This window comes from Ambystoma mexicanum, chromosome 3q, assembly GCF_040938575.1.
Source record: "Ambystoma mexicanum isolate Mex_15411 chromosome 3q, UKY_AmexF1_1, whole genome shotgun sequence".
Classification (NCBI taxonomy): domain Eukaryota; kingdom Metazoa; phylum Chordata; class Amphibia; order Caudata; family Ambystomatidae; genus Ambystoma; species Ambystoma mexicanum.
In genome coordinates, this window is record NC_090926.1 from 457,686,111 (window position 1) to 457,705,654 (window position 19,544).

The following is a 19,544-nucleotide window of genomic DNA, read 5'->3' on the forward strand; positions in this document are numbered from 1 at the left end:
CCATAACGATGTCTTGGTCAATCTTGAACAAAGTAAGAAGAGGAACAAATACTATGCAGACAGAGGATGAAGGATATTTACCTAGATGTGGTAGACCTTCCAAACTGTCCCCACGGTACATGGAACCCTTCAAGGTCCTCTCAAAGATCAATCCTGTGGCATTTAGACATCAACTGCCCAAGAGTCTCAGCAGATTACATCCAGTGTTTCTCTCCTCTTTATTGAAATCCTATCATCCAGACCAATACCAACGGAAAAAGGGACCCAAACTGGAAGTAAGACCACCAGGTTCTGAAGAGTATGAAGTTTCCCCGTATCATAGACTCCAGATACATTTTGGGTACACTCCAGTATCTCATCCACTGGAAAGGATACACTGAAGTGGAAAGAACTTGGGAACCTGAACACCACATACATGCCCCTGTCGTGCTACAGCAATCCCATCGCAGACACCCATGGAAACCTGGTGACCCCAGGTTAAGAAGGGGGCATACTGTCATGCCACAGCACTGGAGCATATGGAGACGATGCTGGCTGGGACAGTTGTTCCATTACTTTCTGCTTGAGAGTGCTAGCAGCGGTTTAGTCTTCATTCCAACATGGCCACCTGCTGCCTTTCACGGCTCCAGACCGGCAACGCCTTGTATTTCAACCCTTCGTCCCTCTGGGTAAGATGCTCATATTCTGCTTTCCTCTTCCCCCCTCCACCCCTGCCTCCGCTTACCTCTTCTCCTCCTCTGGCTTACCCTCCTCGCTTCTGGACCTCCACTCCTTACTTCTGGGGGCTCCACTCCCGCTACCTGCTTATTTCCACTTGGTTGATCCCTCATCGTTGTGCCTTCGATCATCGTCTTTAAGGCAGCCTCGTCTACTCACCTAGACATCAGCAGATACCTCTGACAGGATGCTTCTTCCTTTGGGTTTTTTCAGCCTGAAGGCTTTTTCCCCATTTTGGTCATTCCCTGGGGTGTCCCTTTCCTTGATTTGTTTACTGAATCGAACACAGTGCCTCCAACAGGGATAGACCTTATCTCCACTGCAGTAGGAGGACTGTAAAAGAGAGAAAGAAGAAGAAGACAAAAAACACATCATCGGATGTTAAGGAGTCTAGGGTCAAACGTGAGATACAGACTCATGTCAATTGGCCATCATACTGGGCGTAGCCCATGTGGCAGCCATTTCTGTCACGTCTGTGTGACAGGATACATCCCCCACGGGGTACTCTCCCAGCACATGTGAAACATGTGACACCTACAAGTAGTGTTTATTGCTATATTCTTTTTGCGTTTCAATCTGCACTGCTAGACCGGTGCATGCAGACAAAGTATCACTTACACGTCATGTCATGCAGAGTTGCATGTTCAATTTGTCACCTGCTCCTATGGGTTTCCTTGTCACGATGTACATCTGAGTTGTCTGTCAATGCAGAAATTCGTGTTCCCAGAGTGTATTTGCATGAATGCCCACAGACCACATACACCCTCTCACACTCTGGGCCCTCTCCATGTGGCCCCTCCCCTCTCCCACTTGTGGATTGGTGGACCTTGTTTACATCACTCAATCCAGTATCCGTCTTTCTGCACTTCAGGGACCTTGACCAGAAGTCATACATTCAAGTGTACCTACTCATGGGCTTCTTCCCTTTCCATGCCTTCCTGCAGGTCCTCATTGTCTCCAGTTCCCTGTCTAGACCTGATTACTGTGTAATGTGTTGACTGTGGTGTTTTCTGTAGACATGGATGCCTGGCTGTTCCCATGAGATGTCATTGAACATTCAGATGTCACAAGTGCATTACTTTTCTCCTGGTGTGTGTGGCGACTTGATGGTTGAATGTCCCCTCATTGTGCATTTACAACACTACTGATTGTCAATGTGCGCAGTGCTGGCATGGACATGAAGGGGGAGGAGGGGAGCAGCACTTGTCAGCAAATGCCATGCATCAGTTGCTTACTGGACCAAGAGTGTGAATGCACAATGTCTGATGGGTGCGTGTCCTGCCATTTCTTGTCACAGTACTCCTTGAAGCATATATACACTGTTGTCTCTTTTGACATGTATCAATATGCCTTTCTCTGGCCATGTGCAGGTGAGGATGCACCAGATGAAAAGGAGGAGGAGGAAGAGGAGGAGGAAGAGTCAATTGTGTGGCAGGCCACCAGTGGGGGATGTGGTGTGGTAGGCCGTGAGAACATAGTATGAGAAACCAGAAGGTGTCTCACCAGCTAGTCCCTGGGATCTGTCATCCAGGTGGATAGTACACAGCCATCACTTTTGGTTCCAGTTCCTGGGGTGGACCACTGTGGGAGGATCACCTGGATGAGGGGGTCTTTGGGAAGTGGAAGTTTGACACCAGACAGCGAGACACAGTATCCCCTTCCCTGTAACACCTTTACCCCATCCTACTAGGTGGGATACTTAGGAACAGAACCTCCACTTTTCCGACTCAAACACTTTCTCACTGACAGCTCACTGTGAGAGAAAACAGACTAACACCCGAGCCGTATACCTGACATGTCCCAATGTCATGGTCAGGCAATTACCGATCATTACACACACCTGACTTCCATCACACTTCCCCAAACGGATAAAAAGCAGAGAACAAAATCACACTCTGAGCAAGGCAAACCACACGAGGAAGCAGCAGTTCCAAGATGGCAGTTTAAAACAAGGAGAAAGACGGCAAGACCGAAAAGGGTTGGAAGAAGGGATGTGCCCTTGACCTTTTCAGAGAAAGAGTTTTACTTTCATGCGCCTTTGAGAATAAGAAACGTAAGACCCAGAATAAAAGCTGCAGAAACCTGCATTGTGTGTCGGAGGTACCCGGGGCTCTCGCGCGTCGATAGCCAAGGCAGGGAGAATCGTTTTCTGCTGTGGTACTGTCCTTGGCTCCTACAACAAAGCAGCACCAGTAAAGTCAGCATAGCTGGTGAGTTGGGGAAACTGATATCAGACCGGTCTGTGTTGTGCCAAGGTTGCAAGCAGCAATATTGTATAGAGAAAACTGAAGAGAACAGTGAGAGAAGCGCATGTGACAGGCGACGTGAATATAATTAAACAGCAGATAACTGACGGAACTTTGAAGTCAAGATATGAAACAGTAGACAGAGTGGTCCGGTGCCACATGGGTGCTCAATCGAAGGTCTCTGTTAGGTATCCAACTGAAAGGTTACAATTGTAATGAGAAAGGAATTGTAAAATCGAAGTGGTCCTGCAACGGGTCAAGCCAAACCCTGTCCGCATTCCAAACTCTTTGATAGTTGATACTAATTGTATTTGGTCCGAACCTGGCTGAGGGAGACTAATTGTATTGAGAAAGGGTTCTGAGCCCGGCTGAGGGTGAAGCGGGGTGAACCGTGAGTCACCCGAGAACAAATGTCCTACGAACCTTGTGAAAGAGGATCTGAGCCTGAAAGAGGGGGATCCAAACACTGCCGTAACAGGGGCCTCCACACCCTCCGTGGTGCGGGAGGCCCCACTAGCCCATGTCCTGGGAGGTGACCCCACTTGGAGAAAAAAAATGAAAACAAATATTTTTTTCCACTTTTTTTTTAACATTTTTTTTTATTTCTCTCTGCCTTCATAAATAAATTATTTCTGTAACAGAAATATTTTTTTATGAAGGCAGAGTAACTACAAAAAGAAACTTTCTTTTTGAAGTCGAGGGCTCCCCCGCCCTATGACATGGAAGACTCCAGGCCGGAGGCCTCCATGTCATGGGGTGGGGGAGCCCTATGACTTCAAAAATAAATAGTTTATTTTTGAAGTCACTCTGCCTTCATAAAGAAATTATTTCCATTATGGTTTGGTCCTTAATGGAAATCATGTCTTTATGAAGTCAGAGTGACTTCAAAAAGAAACAATTTCTATTTCAAGTAACAGGGCTCCCCTCAACCCCATGACGTTTGCGTGTGTGAATGTATGGTGAAATGGTGTACACTTAAATGTGTAAGTGGCTGCCTGTGTGAGTCTATGGTGAAAGGGTGCACACAAAGGTATGGGTGGCTAGGTGTGCGCGTGCACGTCTAAAGTGAAAGGGCGCGCCTGCATGGTGAAAGGGTGCACACTTAAATGTATGGGTGGGTGCCTGGGTGTGTGTGCCTCTATGGTGAAAGGGTGCACAATTAAATGTATGGATGTCTGGGTGTGCGTGTGTGTATATGGTAGAGGTGTGTGTGCTTGTGTTCAGGGGCGCAACAAAACCTACAATCCTTCAAATGTTGGGAGAGGCACTTACTTCACGGGGGGTGGGGGAGGAGCACACTTATTTTTCTGAGGACATCTAACTTCTTTATGCATTTTAATGAGACTAGTCTAGTGCTGTGTCAATGTTACAAGGAGTTAACTCTCTACTTTAAGTCTGAAAGCACCCACTTATGGACTGCTGTGAGAATGAGCAGTCTCCTGTTCCCTCTCTACCCTTCCAATAACTCCCCTGGCATGCAAGTACTAAACCCACATCACGATTTAAATTGCCTAAAAAAATTGCCATGAGTATGCAGGTACTAACAGTTTAATGCTTACGTCAGTAATTGCTGGGCCCTTGTTAACAGCAAAACACAGGTGCCGTTTAACATTTGTGTCCTGTTCGGTCCGGGAACTGCTCTGAAGGTCAGCCAGGTTGAGTCAACATAGCCCAAAATTTCAGGGTGGGGGAGTGCTGAAGCCCAGTCAAATCAATGGTGTTATGCCACTACTGTGTTTAATGCCTTGCTTACTTATTGGTAATCGTCATTACTCCTAGCCCTATTCTTCCTCGTCCCTGTACTTGTATGAGGTAGTTCTGCCTCACACACAAGTACTGGGATGAGGTAGAAGTACATGGAGGTAGTGCCTGACTTAGCCACCTGTAATCTTTATTACTCCTAGTCCCAATCTTCCTCATCCCAGTACTTACCAATGAGGCACGGAGCCTCATACGTAAGCTCTGGGACAAGGAAGAGGCATGTGAAAGTAATTCTGTGCCAAGGATCTGATTTTGGAGGTTGTGGTAGGGAGAGGGGATGTGTGGGGGGCAGGATTGTGTGACAAATCATAATGGTTGTCCATGTCCAGGCTAAACAGGCATGATATTTGGTATTAGTGGATAGACAAGCATTTTGGTGCAGACAGTCTAGCCATTCCTCAGTTTGGCATGACTTTTTTTTAACTGTGCATTTCTGATAAAGCTGTCCTGCTAAGTGTAATTACCTGGCTAATAGAGGAGGGTGTTCTCCTGGCTAGCTTGCTTTTGTGATTTAAAGAAATCGTTCTTACACACTGGTTGTTGTGATACAATCTCGCTTTTATTTGTGCAAGTGGTAGGTTATTCTTCAATTTGTTGGTAAATCTATAATACATCTGGGGCTCTTACATCCCCTTGTTGACAGCCGACACGTGTTTCAACCCGTGGGTCTTTATCAAGGCTGATACGTATTCAAAACCATGTGAGGTGAGCAATTTGTGACATACATGTGACATACAATGTTCCATTAGTGTACAGTGAGTGGTGATTGGGGTGAAGTGAAGTGTTAAGCAATTGGATGATAATTGTTGGTTATAAAACAAAATCAATGCAATGACAGCCAATGTTAGCAGAGGGAGAAGGAAGGAAGAGAGAAAAGGTTAAGCAAAAGGTTTGGTGTGTTCCAAGTATGTTAAGTTTGAGGATTATACCGTCTTACCTATTGTTTTCAAGTATGGTGCCCTCTATGGGGTCCTGGTACGTGGTTGTGGGTTGCTGTCCTGTAGAGACAGTGGCTCCTGTTGGGCACTGTAAAGGAAGGTTGAAATGTTGGTTTCAGCGTGAAGTGAGGTGAATGTTGCCCAGGGAGATTAGGGGCCCCACTGTGGGGCGGGCGGGTTGTGGGTTTGTCCCTGGTGGGGGCGTAGTGGCACGGTTTGACGTGCACTATCTGGGTGGTGCAGAGGTAATGTGAAAGAGCTCAGAGCCTAGCTGGTGGCTGATGGCCTCTGGGCCATTTTCTGCGGCCCTGTGTAGAGATAGCTGGAGGTGCCTGGTGGGCAAGGGCTTGCCGAAGCGTTGGGGCTGCATGGATGCAGGGCATCTCCTGTGGAGACCATGTTAGAAGTGAGGGGGAAGCGCCTGGGGGCAGTGGTGGGTGGCCGCATGGCTGCCTCGAGTTTTCTGAAGGTTGGGGTGCCTGATGCACTGGAGATGTGGGGCTGCCGGGGGGAGGCGAAAGCTACGTTTCCCGATTGGGAAATAATAATGAGTGCACCGTGGGCGCAGTGGTGGGAGCCCAGCCGTGTTCTGGTTGGGTGTGCCGGTCGGATTGTGGATGGGGTGCCGGGAGGCACAGTAGCCTAATGGTGCTGTGGGCTGGGGAGCTGGCTCTCACCTTGTGTGTATTCTGCGGGTTCGCTCCTGGTCGTGGCTACTCTCATGTGGAGGGCAGGATTTTATCCAGTTGCGCATGCGAGGTGCCGAGTCACAGAGCTGATTCTGTGCGCATGTGCAGAGGGGTAGTGTCTGCGCGCACGGTGCCGCGCATGAGTATTGCCATTGACGATCAGGTTCCCTTATGCGCATGTGCAAAGGGGAGCCGTCTTGTCTGTGTGTGAAAAAGAGCTGCCTGTAGGGTGGCGGTGGGTGTGCCAGTGCTGGCACAGTGGTAGAGAGTTTGAATTTGGGCCAATCAGTGTGGATGTATGGCATGTCCATGCACAAAGTTCTTCTCCTGGTTATAAGAGTTGGGTGGTCATCAGTTCTGATATAATGAGAAGGCCAATGGGTCCTGATCTCTAGTACTGTGCCCATGTAGGGTACATATTGGAGTATTGCTGTAGTCCATTTGGTCCATATGAGAGCTAGGTGGTCATCAGTCCTGATATAATGAGAAGGCCAGTGGGTCCTGATCTCTAGTACTGTGCCCAAGTATGGGTACATATTGGAGTATGGCTGTAGTCCATCTGGTCAGGAAGGGCGGGTGTCTCACGTGTAGAGAGAGGTCCCAACCGTATGTGCCAGCAGATGTCTGCTGGTGTCATCCTGTGTTATGATGTTAGTGATCCCTGTGCAGGCCGTGATTGTCCAGGAAGGTGGTGATAAACTGGGGAAATATATCTCAGGGAGCAGGGTGGGTGGCATGTATACACCGAGTGTAGTTACAAGAACAAATTGAAATCGTGATCACTGTTCAAGCCATTTTCTGACACATCTATAGCGGCAGATAAGTCTTGCTTCTTCCTGTCGCAATCTTGATATTCTGTCTCCTCCTCTGGCTCTCATCTTTACTGTTTTTAGTCCAATGTATCTTATCAGGCTTTTGTCTTTCCTTTGATGGTTCTTCTGCCAGTGGTTTGCTTAAGGCAGCTTTGGATCCTGGGAGTGGATGCTGTTTATGTGTTCCCTTATCCGAGTTCTTAATTCCCAGATGGTGCTCCCTATGTAAATCTTGTCACATACACAAATAAGTGCATAGATTTCATACTTGGTTTTACAATTTAAGTGTTCCATGATTATGAATGGCGGACAGCCTGTACATTTTGCACATTTAGTTTGGGTTGCGTATTTGCACATTGAACAGGTTCCACATTTGGTGAAGCCAATTGGCGTATGGCTGCTTAGCCAGTCTTAAGCCCGGATGTTCTTCTCAGATAGAAAGGATGTGCTGAGTAGGTTTATGAGTGTGGGCGCTCTGCTGAATGACATGCTTGGGTATGCTTTTAGACATGGTCTAATGTGTTCATCCATAAGTAGCAGGTCCCAGTGTTTTACTACAATTTTTTGAATTTCATGACTGTCCATATTGTATCTGGTGACAAATCTGATTGTGGGTTCTGTGTCCATTCGCTTTGGTTTTGGTGTGAGTAGTGTTTCCCTTTTGATAGTAGTCGCTTGCTTCCTAGCTTCCGTGAGGTTTTTGTCAGAGTAACCTCGGCATTTGAATCTTTGGTCCAGAATATCACATTCATCCGAGAAGTGTTTCTCAGTGTTGCAATTTCTCTTGGGTCAAATGTATTATCCTTCTGGGATGTTCTGGATGACGCTTCTTTTGTGGCAGTTTTTTGCATGTACTACAGAGTTTACCTCAGTCGATTTGCAGAAGGTTTTGGTTATTATTTTGTTGTCTTCGATTGAGATTCTTAGGTCCAGAAAATCAATTTGTTGTGTACTGATGTGGCTGGTTAGCTCAATACCATAGCTGTTTTGGTTAAGGTAGTCTACATATAGGTTTAGTTCTTCTTGTGTTCCTTTCCATATGAGGATGACATTGCCTATATAGCGTGCCCAGTTGACAATAAGGGTGGTGAATTTTGTTTCTCGCATAGCGTGTCTTTGTTCATACGAATGCATGAAGCAGTTTGCTAGTGCTGGCGCATAGCTGGCTCCCATCGCGATCCCCTTTGTTTGCTTGTAATATTCTCCATTGAAGATTAATTTATTGTTAGTCAATGAGAATTTGAGAAATGCTTTTGTCATCTCCACTTGTTCCAGATGTGACGCTGATTCATATTTCAGAAGATAACCCAGACTAGTTATGGCCAGTTCATGGTCGGTGGATGTGTACAAGGCCTTTACGTCTAATGTGGCCATTATGAAGTTAGGTTCCCAATCTATCTGTGAGAGTATTGCCAAGGTATGCGTTGTATCTCTGAGATACGTAGGTATTTTGGTGACTAGTGGTTGTATCACATTGTTGATATATCTGGCTAGTGTCTCGGTAATTCCTCCTATTCCGCTCATGATCAGTCTGCCTTCTGGAATTTTGTCAAAGGTTTTATGGATTTTTGGCAGAAAGTAGAGGGTTGGCATGATCGGGTGATCTGTTCTGAGGTAGTCATGTTCATCATCTGTTATGAGTCCTTCTGCTTGGTAGTGCTTGAGTAGTTCTTGGTGTTTGTAGTATCGGGGATGGTAAGAAGACATCTGGATTCAGGTAAGGCACAGGAGACCAGTATATATAAAAGGAGTGAGTTTATTTATAAGTTACAGAGTTACAGGGCTAGTTATATAGAAAGGGACAGGGAGCTAAACAGATGACATCCTTTCAGTAAGGTTCTCCCATCCTGTCTTTCCAACTGTAGTTCTTGGAACCTTCAGGTCCCATCACATTCCATATGACATAGCTGTGTTCTACCATCAGCAGCACTGTGTGCACCCAGTGCAAATAGATAAGTACAACACTACACATCTCCCTCTCTTCAATTGAACACCAAACAAAGTATCACAAACCAAGTATTGAAAGAGGCTATCAAAATTACACACTCCTGCAAATCCGTAAAACCATTAACATTCACAACCCAGAAAGCGTATCCACATTCACGTAGCTAACAATCAAAACAATCAAGTACACAAATCACCACCTGCCCGGGACTGCCACTCCCGGGCCTCACAACTGCCACTTGCGAGCACATACGTTCCTTGCCACACTCTCAACCAACAGAGCGTATCTCCTCCCACTCCATCTGCCACCTGGAGACAAGGGTCTGCCACACCCAGCACAACCGCGTACTCACGCAACCATCAGGAACTATCTAACATTCATATGAACCTATTATATTTTATCCTTATCAACATTTGCCTCACAACCATAACTGCATAACTACATACACCACCATTCCTCTCAGAAATACCTGTGGTTTGCGCCATCACATATTCACATACACACCCTGCCATAAGAAACAATGAAAAGTGGGAAAATGCAGAAAAGAAAACTCACAAAACAAAGATCACATTAATACAACGCAGCTGGAAAAGAACAGCGCGAGAAGAGAATACACCACGACAGAGACTGATCAGATCTGAGTCCAAGTGCAAAAGATCTTTGAAAACAAAATTGTTTTGAATGCGGCCAAAAATTGAAAGCATCCAAAGTTTAAAAAAACATGTTAGGCCAAGGAAAATAAACCGGTAATATCTTCACATGCATGCCATATGTAATATGCCCAAAAAATGGTATACATACCATGCAACATTCATGTCACATTTAACCATATGGCTATCTCCTTTAACATGGAGATCACTCAGCAATTTCACTTATATATTTCATGACATCAGAACGATGCTGTGCCAAGAAAAAAAATATTATACTCTAACATGACAACAGAACGATGCTGTGCCACTTAAATTATACTTATTCCAATCCACATCTTGGATAATATATTATTAATGAACATATTTCCCCTTGGAAATAACACATTTAAAATATCAATATGCATTGCAAACATATATGAAATACAGCATTTGAAAACCTGAAAATCCTATAATATTGTTAAACACTACACGCAGGAAAAAACATTTGTTTTCTTTGTGTTGTTTGTTGGTTATTGTTATGAGTGTATTATCAATATGTTACACCTACACTTATAGCAAATGTAATCATTTACTAACCCCAGTCTCCCTTAAAAACACATCATTCAAACTTGCATGCACCGTGTGCCTTCCCAGCCAGGAACATCAACATGGACAAGCATCCAACCTCATTTGAATTTGCACCCACAATATAATTTCTACAAGGAAGTAAAAAGGCTTAGAATAACCATCTGAGTAAAGACTCACTATAGTCCATGAATTGCACGAAGAAATTAAACACAGCAAAGAAGGGGAAACAATGCTGGTGCCCTTAGTGCTTTCATCCATATGAAAGGCATTGCTAATGCCCCCTTCATTTAGCATCATAAATAACTCTGGCGGGTCAATGTCAAAGTATATAAATCACTTCATTCACCGGCAACGCTGTGACAATAATAAAACAGTACCTGTACCACATCTCATCCAATAATATGCAGAAAATGTATACTGGAACTGCTGCCGGTGGGTTCATTCACAAGAAACACACGGCGCACTGTAAAACCCTTCCTATGCAAATGAAAGGTTTGATCCTTTTAAAATCCTTTGTAAACTGCTGCGCCGACGAGACCGTTCTTATCACACACGGCAACGCTGTGATGAATCTTCCAATTCGGAGACTGCTTCCAGTATTCATGTTTCCTCACAATACGGCCTCGCAGCTCTCAGGATACTTCTGATGCCAACCACAATGCTTCCGTATGCGTCATCACGCTAGATTACGCAGCAAAAGCCTTTCCTCATAAGTTTTATTGTGCGGCAGACTGCAGAGGACCGACGCCGTTTATGACTTTACAGGATCAACTCACGCATTCTCACGGACCGCAGCGCCAGCATTCCACCACTCCGCCAACACCCTCGGAGTAGTTGTGACGTCATCATTATTCATCATCACATCAGGCAGCACGGAGCTCCGAGTCACTGCCGTAACAAACAGTAGATTCCAGGAGGCGCATACAGTTCAAGCCATTTCACGGTATTACTTCTTGTCTGGACGTGTCATCAATTGACAACGAATGCCCACACAGTACGGACCACCGGAACTATCGAGATATATATGTAACAGCTGCCTCACTGCATATAAGTCAATTCATGGCCCAAAACAAACTATCATTGAGGGGCACGCAGAACAGCAGATCAGCTGGCCATTTCTCTAGCTGCATTAAACGCTCCTACGCAGTACTTTATTAGCAGCCTCATTAAAAGAGGGATTGCAATTCTTCCATAGCCCTGTAACTCAGCTAAACGCTGCTACAGCACCCAGCCATGCCGCACAGTACCTTAATTGATATGGATGCTCCTCAATAGTCTTTTGCGTGCCGGCTGCCTGCCATATAGAAACAATAATAGCAGGACTTATACCTTGTGTAGGCTGATATATGAAGTCATCTCACATGGAAGCTGGCGCTGGCTGTGCCACTGGTGGGCTCATCATGGACCTCTGCCAAAAGCATTTTTATGATGCCAGGAGTCAGCAGAATTTTCATCAGTGGGTCCTTTTATCTTGGGATCAACAGGCAAACATATGACAGTCCAACAGGAACCAGCAACCGCCTGTTAATCCCATCCTCGTCGCCATTTGTAGTATCGGGGATGTTAAGAAGACATCTGGATTCAGGTAAGGCACAGGAGACCATGTTACACCTACACTTATAGCAAATGTAATCATTTACTAACCCCAGTCTCCCTTAAAAACACATCATTCAAACTTGCATGCAATCCTTTTTGCTTCTGAGGTCTTCTTCTAGTGTGCTGAGGAGATGGATGCCCTCTAGATCACGTATAGTGAGAGCACTGGGTTCCGGTGTCTCTTCTCTGGGTTTGTATACTGTTGCTTTTGTAGCAAAGTATTTGGTCAATTTAAGACGTTGTGTAAATTTGAAAAGGTCGATTTGGATGTCAACGAAGTTGTTGTTGCTTGATGGTGAAAAAGAGAGTCCTTTGTTGAGTACTTCCATCCCACCAGATGTTAGTTCTTTGCATGACGAGTTCATAATAAAATTTTGTTGTTCTTTTGTCCCATTGTTTTCTGGGACTGTGACCTTGTTTGTCTTTGATCTATTTCTTCCTCCAAGTCTCTTGCGTCTTTTGTCTGGTCTTCCTCCTCTCTCTCTTCTTGTTGGGTTCTTGTATTTGTTAATGGCACTGCGAAAGACACAGTTTTCTTTGTTTGAGGTTTGAGACGGCTTGCTTACTTGTGTCGTTTTATTTGTCCTAAAAAAGACAGTTTAGTTGGTTATTTATCTGTTGCATGTTCATGGGGTTCCGTTGTTTCATTTGTTCGCTGTCCACCTCAGAGCTGGAGAGCTGTTGGGTGTGCTTTCTTTGGACTTCGGTTTGTCTTGGTCATATTTTGTTTGGTAGGTGAATACTCTATCTTCTCTGTAGTCTTTATCATCTCTGAAGAATGTATGTAGTTTCCTCATTTTTACTTCATCCTGATGAGTTTTGAGAATTCTGTACATTGTTTTGAAGTTTTTCTCTTTGGTGGATTTTGGGGCATCATAGTCTTCTATTTCTTTCTTTACTTCTTCAATGAGAATAACAACTCTTGCATGTTTCCTTTTTGCATGTTCTATTAGTAACTGTATCATCGCTGTTGAAACTTGTACGAGGTTCTGTTCCCATTCATCGGCTAGATCAGAGTCTTGTGGATCATCAAAGTCAGGGAAGATAAGTATTCTCAGGCCTCTTGGTATTTTCTTCTGTTCTGCGTATTCTTGCATTGTGGTTTTTTCACAAAATGTATTTCTTTCTTTTCTAGATAGTTTTTCTAGTCTCATGAACTTCTGTTTGAGGTCTTCTTGTGGGTTAGAGTCTCTGAAGGCATTGTCTGTGGGGCAAACAGTGCTCTGATGTCCTCATTCCTCGACATCACGTATTCCGCCAGTTTCTTTTTAATTTGCTTCGTTCAGTGGTATATTCCCAAGAGCTTGAGCAGTGGTCGTCTCCCTAGTGTTAATGGTAGAAACGTGGATGGCTCTAGATTTGGATTCGACCTTGCTGGGCTCTATTTTTACTTACGCATTGGGCTAGAGTTGATGATTCGCAAGATCACAGGAGCTATGGGGATTTAGCCAAAACTCCAATTGTTGAGTAGAAGAGGAGGGTGTTCTCCTGGCTATCTTGCTTTTGTGATTTGAAGAAATCGTTCTTACACACTGGTTGTTGCGATACAATCTCGCTTTTATTTGTGCAAGTGGTAGGTTATTCTTCAATTTGTTGGTAAATCTATAATACATCTGGGGCTCTTACATCCCCTTGTTGACAGCCGACACGTGTTTCGACCCGTGGGTCTTTATCATGGCTGATACGTATTCAAAACCATGTGAGGTGAGCAATTCGTGACATACATGTGACACACATTGTTCCATTAGTGTACAGTGAGTGGTGATTGGGGTGAAGTGAAGTTTTAAGCAATTGGATGATAATTGTTGGTTATAAAACAAAATCAATGCAATGACAGCCAATGTTAGCAGAGGGAGAAGGAAGGAAGAGAGAAAAGGCTAAGCAAAAGGTTTGGTTTGTTCCATGTATGTTGAGTGTGAGGATTATGGCCTCTTACCTATTGTTTTCAAGTATGGTGCCCCCTACGGGGTCCTGGTAATGGTTGTGGGTTACTGTCCTGTAGAGACAGTGGCTCCTGTTGGGCCCTGTAAAGGAAGGTTGAAATGTTGGTTTCAGCGTGAAGTGAGGTGAATGATGCCCAGGGAGATTAGGGGCCCCACTGTGGGACGGGCGGTTTGTGGGTTTGTCCCTGGTGGGGCATAGTGGCACAGTTTGATGTGCACTATCTGGGTGGAGCAGAGGTAATGCGAAAGAGCTCAGAGCCTAGCTGGTGGCTGATGGCCTGTGGGCCATTTGCTGCGGCCCTGTGTAGAGATAGCTGGAGGTGCCTGGTGGGCAAGGGCTTGCCGGAGTGTTGGGGCTGCACGGATGCAGGGCGTCTCCTGTGGAGACCATGTTGGAAGTGAGGAGGAGGTGCCTGGGGGCAGTGGTGGGTGGCCGCCTGGCTGCCTTGAGTTTTCTGTAGGTTGGGGTGCCTGATACACTGGAGCTGTCCCGCGCACAACGGTGCACTCATTATTTTTTCCCAATCGGGAAACGTAGCATTCATCTACCCCCGCCAGCCCCGCAGCTCCAGTGCATCAGGCACCCCAACCTACAGAAAACTCGAGGCAGCAAGGCGGACACCCACCACTGCCCCAGGCACCTCCCCCTCACTTCCAATATGGTCTCCACAGGAGACGCCCTGCATCCGTGCAGCCCCAACGCTCCGGCAAGCCCTTGCCCACCGGCACCTCCAGCTATCTCTACACAGGGCCGCAGCAAATGGCCCACAGGCCATCAGCCACCAACTGGGCTCTGAGCTCTTTCGCATTACATCTGCACCACCCAGATAGTGCACATCAAACCGTGCCACTACGCCCCACCAGGGACAAACCCACAACCCGCCCGCCCCACAGGGGGGCCCCTAATCTCCCTGGGCATCATTCACCTCACTTCACGCTGAAACCAACATTTCAACCTTCCTTTACAGGGCCCAACAGGAGCCACTGTCTCTACAGGACAGCAACCCACAACCACCTACCAGGACCCCATAGGGGGCACCATGCTTGAAAACAATAGGTAAGAGACCATAATCCTCACACTTATCATACTTGGAACAAACCAAACCTTTTGCTTAACCTTTTCTCTCTTTCTTCCTTCTCCCTCTGCTAACATTGGCTGTCATTTCACTGATTTTGTTTTATAACCAACAATTATCATCAAATTGCTTAACACTTCACTTCACCCCAATAACCACTAACTGTACACTAATGGAGCAATGTATGTCACATGTATGTCACGAATTGCTCACCTCACATGGTTTTGAATACATATCAGCCTTGATAAAGACCCACAGGTCGAAACATGTGTCGGCTGTCAACAAGGGGATGTAAGAGCCCCAGATGTATTATAGATTTACTAACAAATTGAAGAATAACCTACCTCTTGCACAAATAAAAGCAAGATTGTGTCGCAACAACCAGTGTGTAAGAACGATTTCTTTAAATCACAAAAGCAAGATAACCAGGAGAACACCCTCCTCTTCTACTCAACATTTGGAGTTTTGGCTAAACCCCCACAGCTCCTGTGATCTTGCGAATCATCAACTCTACCCCAATGCGTAAGGAAAAATAGAGCCGCGCAAGGTCAACTCCAAATCTAAAGCCATCCACGTTTCTATAATTACTTGGCTAGATTGGCATTTGGGTGCTGCCAGTCTAGCCATTTCTTAATGCAGCATTGTATATTTTTCTGGGCATCTGTGATGAGATGATATGATAAAAGTCATTTATAACACGCCTGTACCCAAGTGTTTCTAGGCATGACAAGACAAGGGTGAGAGTATAGAACCCTCGGGAACGCCACAGGTAGAGAGAGAGAGAGGTGGCAGAGAGAAAGGGACCTAGGAGGGGCAGTCCAAGAGGACGGAGGTCCACCACTCCAGGTCCTGATCTATGATGCCCAGGTTCTCTCATAGTCGATTGATCAGGACGGCGTGGTTGGCTGTGTTGAAAGTAGAGGAAAGATCAAGGAGGATTAGGATAAAAGGAATGATGGAATCAAGGTTAGAGAGCAGACCTTCACGGGTGTTCAGGAGAGCTGTTTCCGTGCCTCTGGCAGCTCTGAAGCCAGACTAATGGTCATGGAGCCAACCAACAGATTCATTGTGGAGAGTAAGCTGGAGATGGCCAGCTTTCCCAAGAGTTTGTCCAGGAAAGGTGTGATGGAGATTGGGTGATAGTTTGCGGGGCAGGCAGGATCGGCAGATGGCTTCTTGAGGAGTGGGTGCACAAGGGAGTGCTTAAGGGGAGATGGGAACATTCCAGTGGCGAAAGAGTGATAACAGAAATCAGCCAAGGCTGGAGCGAGGGTGTCAATATGGTCCTTGATGGTTCTGGAGGAGCAGGGAAGCACCTGTTTGGATAATACTTTCATAGATCGGACTTGTCTAGAAACCTTGTCAGGTGTTGTCAGAGAGAAAGAGGAGAAAGGAGGAGGAGAGGTAGAGATGGCCATAGGGGGTCAAGAGAGGAAGAGGAGAGAGAGGACAGGATGTCTTGAGTGTTAGCAGAGAAGTGAGAGGCCAGAGACATACAGAGTGCCTGGGAGGGAACAGGAGAGGTAGAGACCGCAACAGGATGGACCAGTTCCTTGTAGATTTTAAAGAGTTCAGCCGTGTTGATAGAGGCCACAGAGACCTGGGCTTGAAAGTGTGATCTCTTCTTGATGAGCTTTATTGCTTCGACTGGCATTTTGGTGCAACCGGTCAGGTATATCTAAATGTGGCCTGTCATGGTTTACTGTAATGTTATTACGTGTCTACCCTGGTCTACATTGTGCAGCCAGTGGGACATGTTTTCAATGTGGCATGGCATTTTTAATAGCAAAGCACTAATGTTCCTGTGCACGGTTGGTGACTTGCATGTATTGGATTTGTGTTACCCTACAAAACAATTTCAAACACTCTGGCTTTTAAGTGTGTTGTATATTGCATTAAAACACATATTTATATCTTTCTCCTAGTACAGTTTGCGGCATAGCCCTTCAGCAGCATGTTTGTGTGTATTGTGCAATCGTGATAATCGAGGCTGGCCCAGAGTGTGGCACGACCCATGATTTGTTGCCGAGTTGGGGTGGGGGTGGCCCTCAGCATGGCTCACAGGGGGGCCCCCGCATTCTGTGTTACGCCACTGGATCCAAAGTATCTATAAATATATTCAAGGGATCTTAGAAGGGCTGAGAGAGATCCAGGGTGAATAGTGAATCACCTGAACTGCCTATTTGGGAAAATCTGAAAGAGGAAAAGAATGTATCATTTTGTTTTGTCGCATCAGGCCCTCTGCATTAAGAGACTTTGATAGGCAAATAGACTTGGGCACAGAAGACCCTGATGCTAATGAAGGAACTGTATCCTTGTGCTAAAGCGGCCAGAGATTGTGCTATGCTCGAGTGAACCGCCTTGTCCCGTGCTGAAAACGTGGATAAGGGAGGCCAATGGCCTGAACATCATGACATATGATTTTGTGAAAACTTCTTTCTTTTTGCACTTCTTTCTTTTTGCTAACACTGTTTCCCATACTATTTATATTTAGAGGTAAGGATTGGAAATAGGTTTATTAGTATAGGCCCTTTTATTTTGACAAGGCACCACTAGCTTATTATTATTTGATGGTCGTTGCTTGCTCCCATATTTAGATTTAAGTTCAGACAGGCATTTGTTTTTTAACCCTTTTTGAAGTTCAATAAACACCCTTGAACTGTGGTCACGTGTGTCTGTCTTACTGTTGATACCATGCCTTCCTTACACCACTAGTGCTCCAGACCATCTTGACTCGTGCTGCGGACTCTCCAGGCTCTTTTCACTCGGATGTCTCTGATGCTGAACCGGATGTGTATGCCTCAAAGAGGGCAAAGGTGGGTGCCCCAATAGGTGGATCAGTTGGGGCAGCTTGAGTCCTTGGTGGGCCGCCATAGGCACTACACATGTGGGGTACGTGTGCAGGCTGGGGAGACAGCTTGTTAGCAGCAGATGCTGAGGCCGCCCTCTGTCATAGATATGTGTTGGATAAGATATCTGAGGGCATGGATACGATGGCCTGGATAGAGCAACACCTGCAGGTCATGCAGTCCTCATACCGCTCTCAGAGACTGAGCATGGAGGGTTACCAGACAAATGGTCGAACCAATTTGGTCGAAAACCAAATGGTCGAATTTTTTATTTTTTTATTTTCACCCCTTTTTTTTTTTTGGGGGGGTCCCCCCCCCAACCCTCTTTTTTTTCTAAAAACCCATTTTTGTAAAAAACGAAAACCCGAAAAATAAAAATATAATTAAAAAAAAAAAATCGACCATTTGGTTTTCGACCAAATTGCGTCGACCAAATGTCATTCGACAAGTTTTAGGTCGACCAAATGTCTGGACACCAGCATGGAGGCCAACATCAAGGGCCGACAGGCTGATCTGGAGTCTCTGCAGGCTTCCCTGCATTCATATGCTCAGGCACACAGAGAGCCCTGGAGGCTTGAGATGGAGGTCCAGAGGACTGCACTTGGTGCAGAACAAGCAGCCACAAGGAGACTGATCCACGATGAGGTGGTTGCCTTCAGGTAGTCACTCTCAGGGAACTCTGTGCATCACGGTTGGGTGCACATACAGACTCTGTTGCCTTCTGTGTTGCAATGCATACAGAACTCAACAACCTAACTGTGCTGGTGCATTCATCAGTGTCACACATGGCCACGGCCTCTGAAGACTAGGCCTTGGCACTGCGTTGTCTGCCTCCAGCACCACTTCCACCTGCAGATCAACTGCAGGAGGGTGATCCCAGCGCAGGAAAGCCTGCTGCTGGTCCACCGTTGCCGTGAGATCCATGAGCCCATGGAGTTTTATTTTTGGTTTTTATTTTTTATTTTTCAGAGTATAATTAACATGCACCCTACCCTCCCCCTTGTCGGGGGGACTCCCCCCGAACTCTGTCCATAACGGACAATGGGCCTCATTACGACCCTGGCGGAAATCGAAAAACGATGGCGGAAATGCAATACCGCCATCGAATAGCGCTCGGTGCGATTATGACCCGTCACCGCAAAGTACGATGCCATTAGCGACACCGTAGTGAACGCCAACGCTAACTGCACCAAGTACGCGCGCGCGCGCCATGCCAAACCGTAATTACCACCATGGCGCAACGGTACGCGAATTCTGACCCTAGCGGACATGCACCTAAGGCCATCAAGCACGGCGGAAAGTACCATTCCGCCATGGTGAGAAGTACGGCATCGCGAACCAACCGTAAACGGCCCCACTGAGTGCCTGTACACCGCTCCCTGGCCACATTGTACAACTCCCCGTAGGTGCAATGAAGTCACACAATGCAACCAGTGAAATGTACTAGTCATCCATGCCTGCCAACGAACAAATGAATCTCAAGAGGGGCCAATGGGAGCTGCAGGGCACAGATGGCACGAATACAGAAACCATACAAATGGACATGACCTCAGTCTCCCACCAAGAAACGCACGCAAACACAGGCACCTGTGACCAGCAATATTCCGATAATCACATCATTCCACCAATCCAACTGGCTGACCGGCATATGTTACACAAAAGCTAATCCCCCGCCCCTGAGCATGACATCATCAAAACAGTCATATTGGCAGGCCTTATCCCTGACCTCACTGGGCTACGTAGGCAAACGCGCCC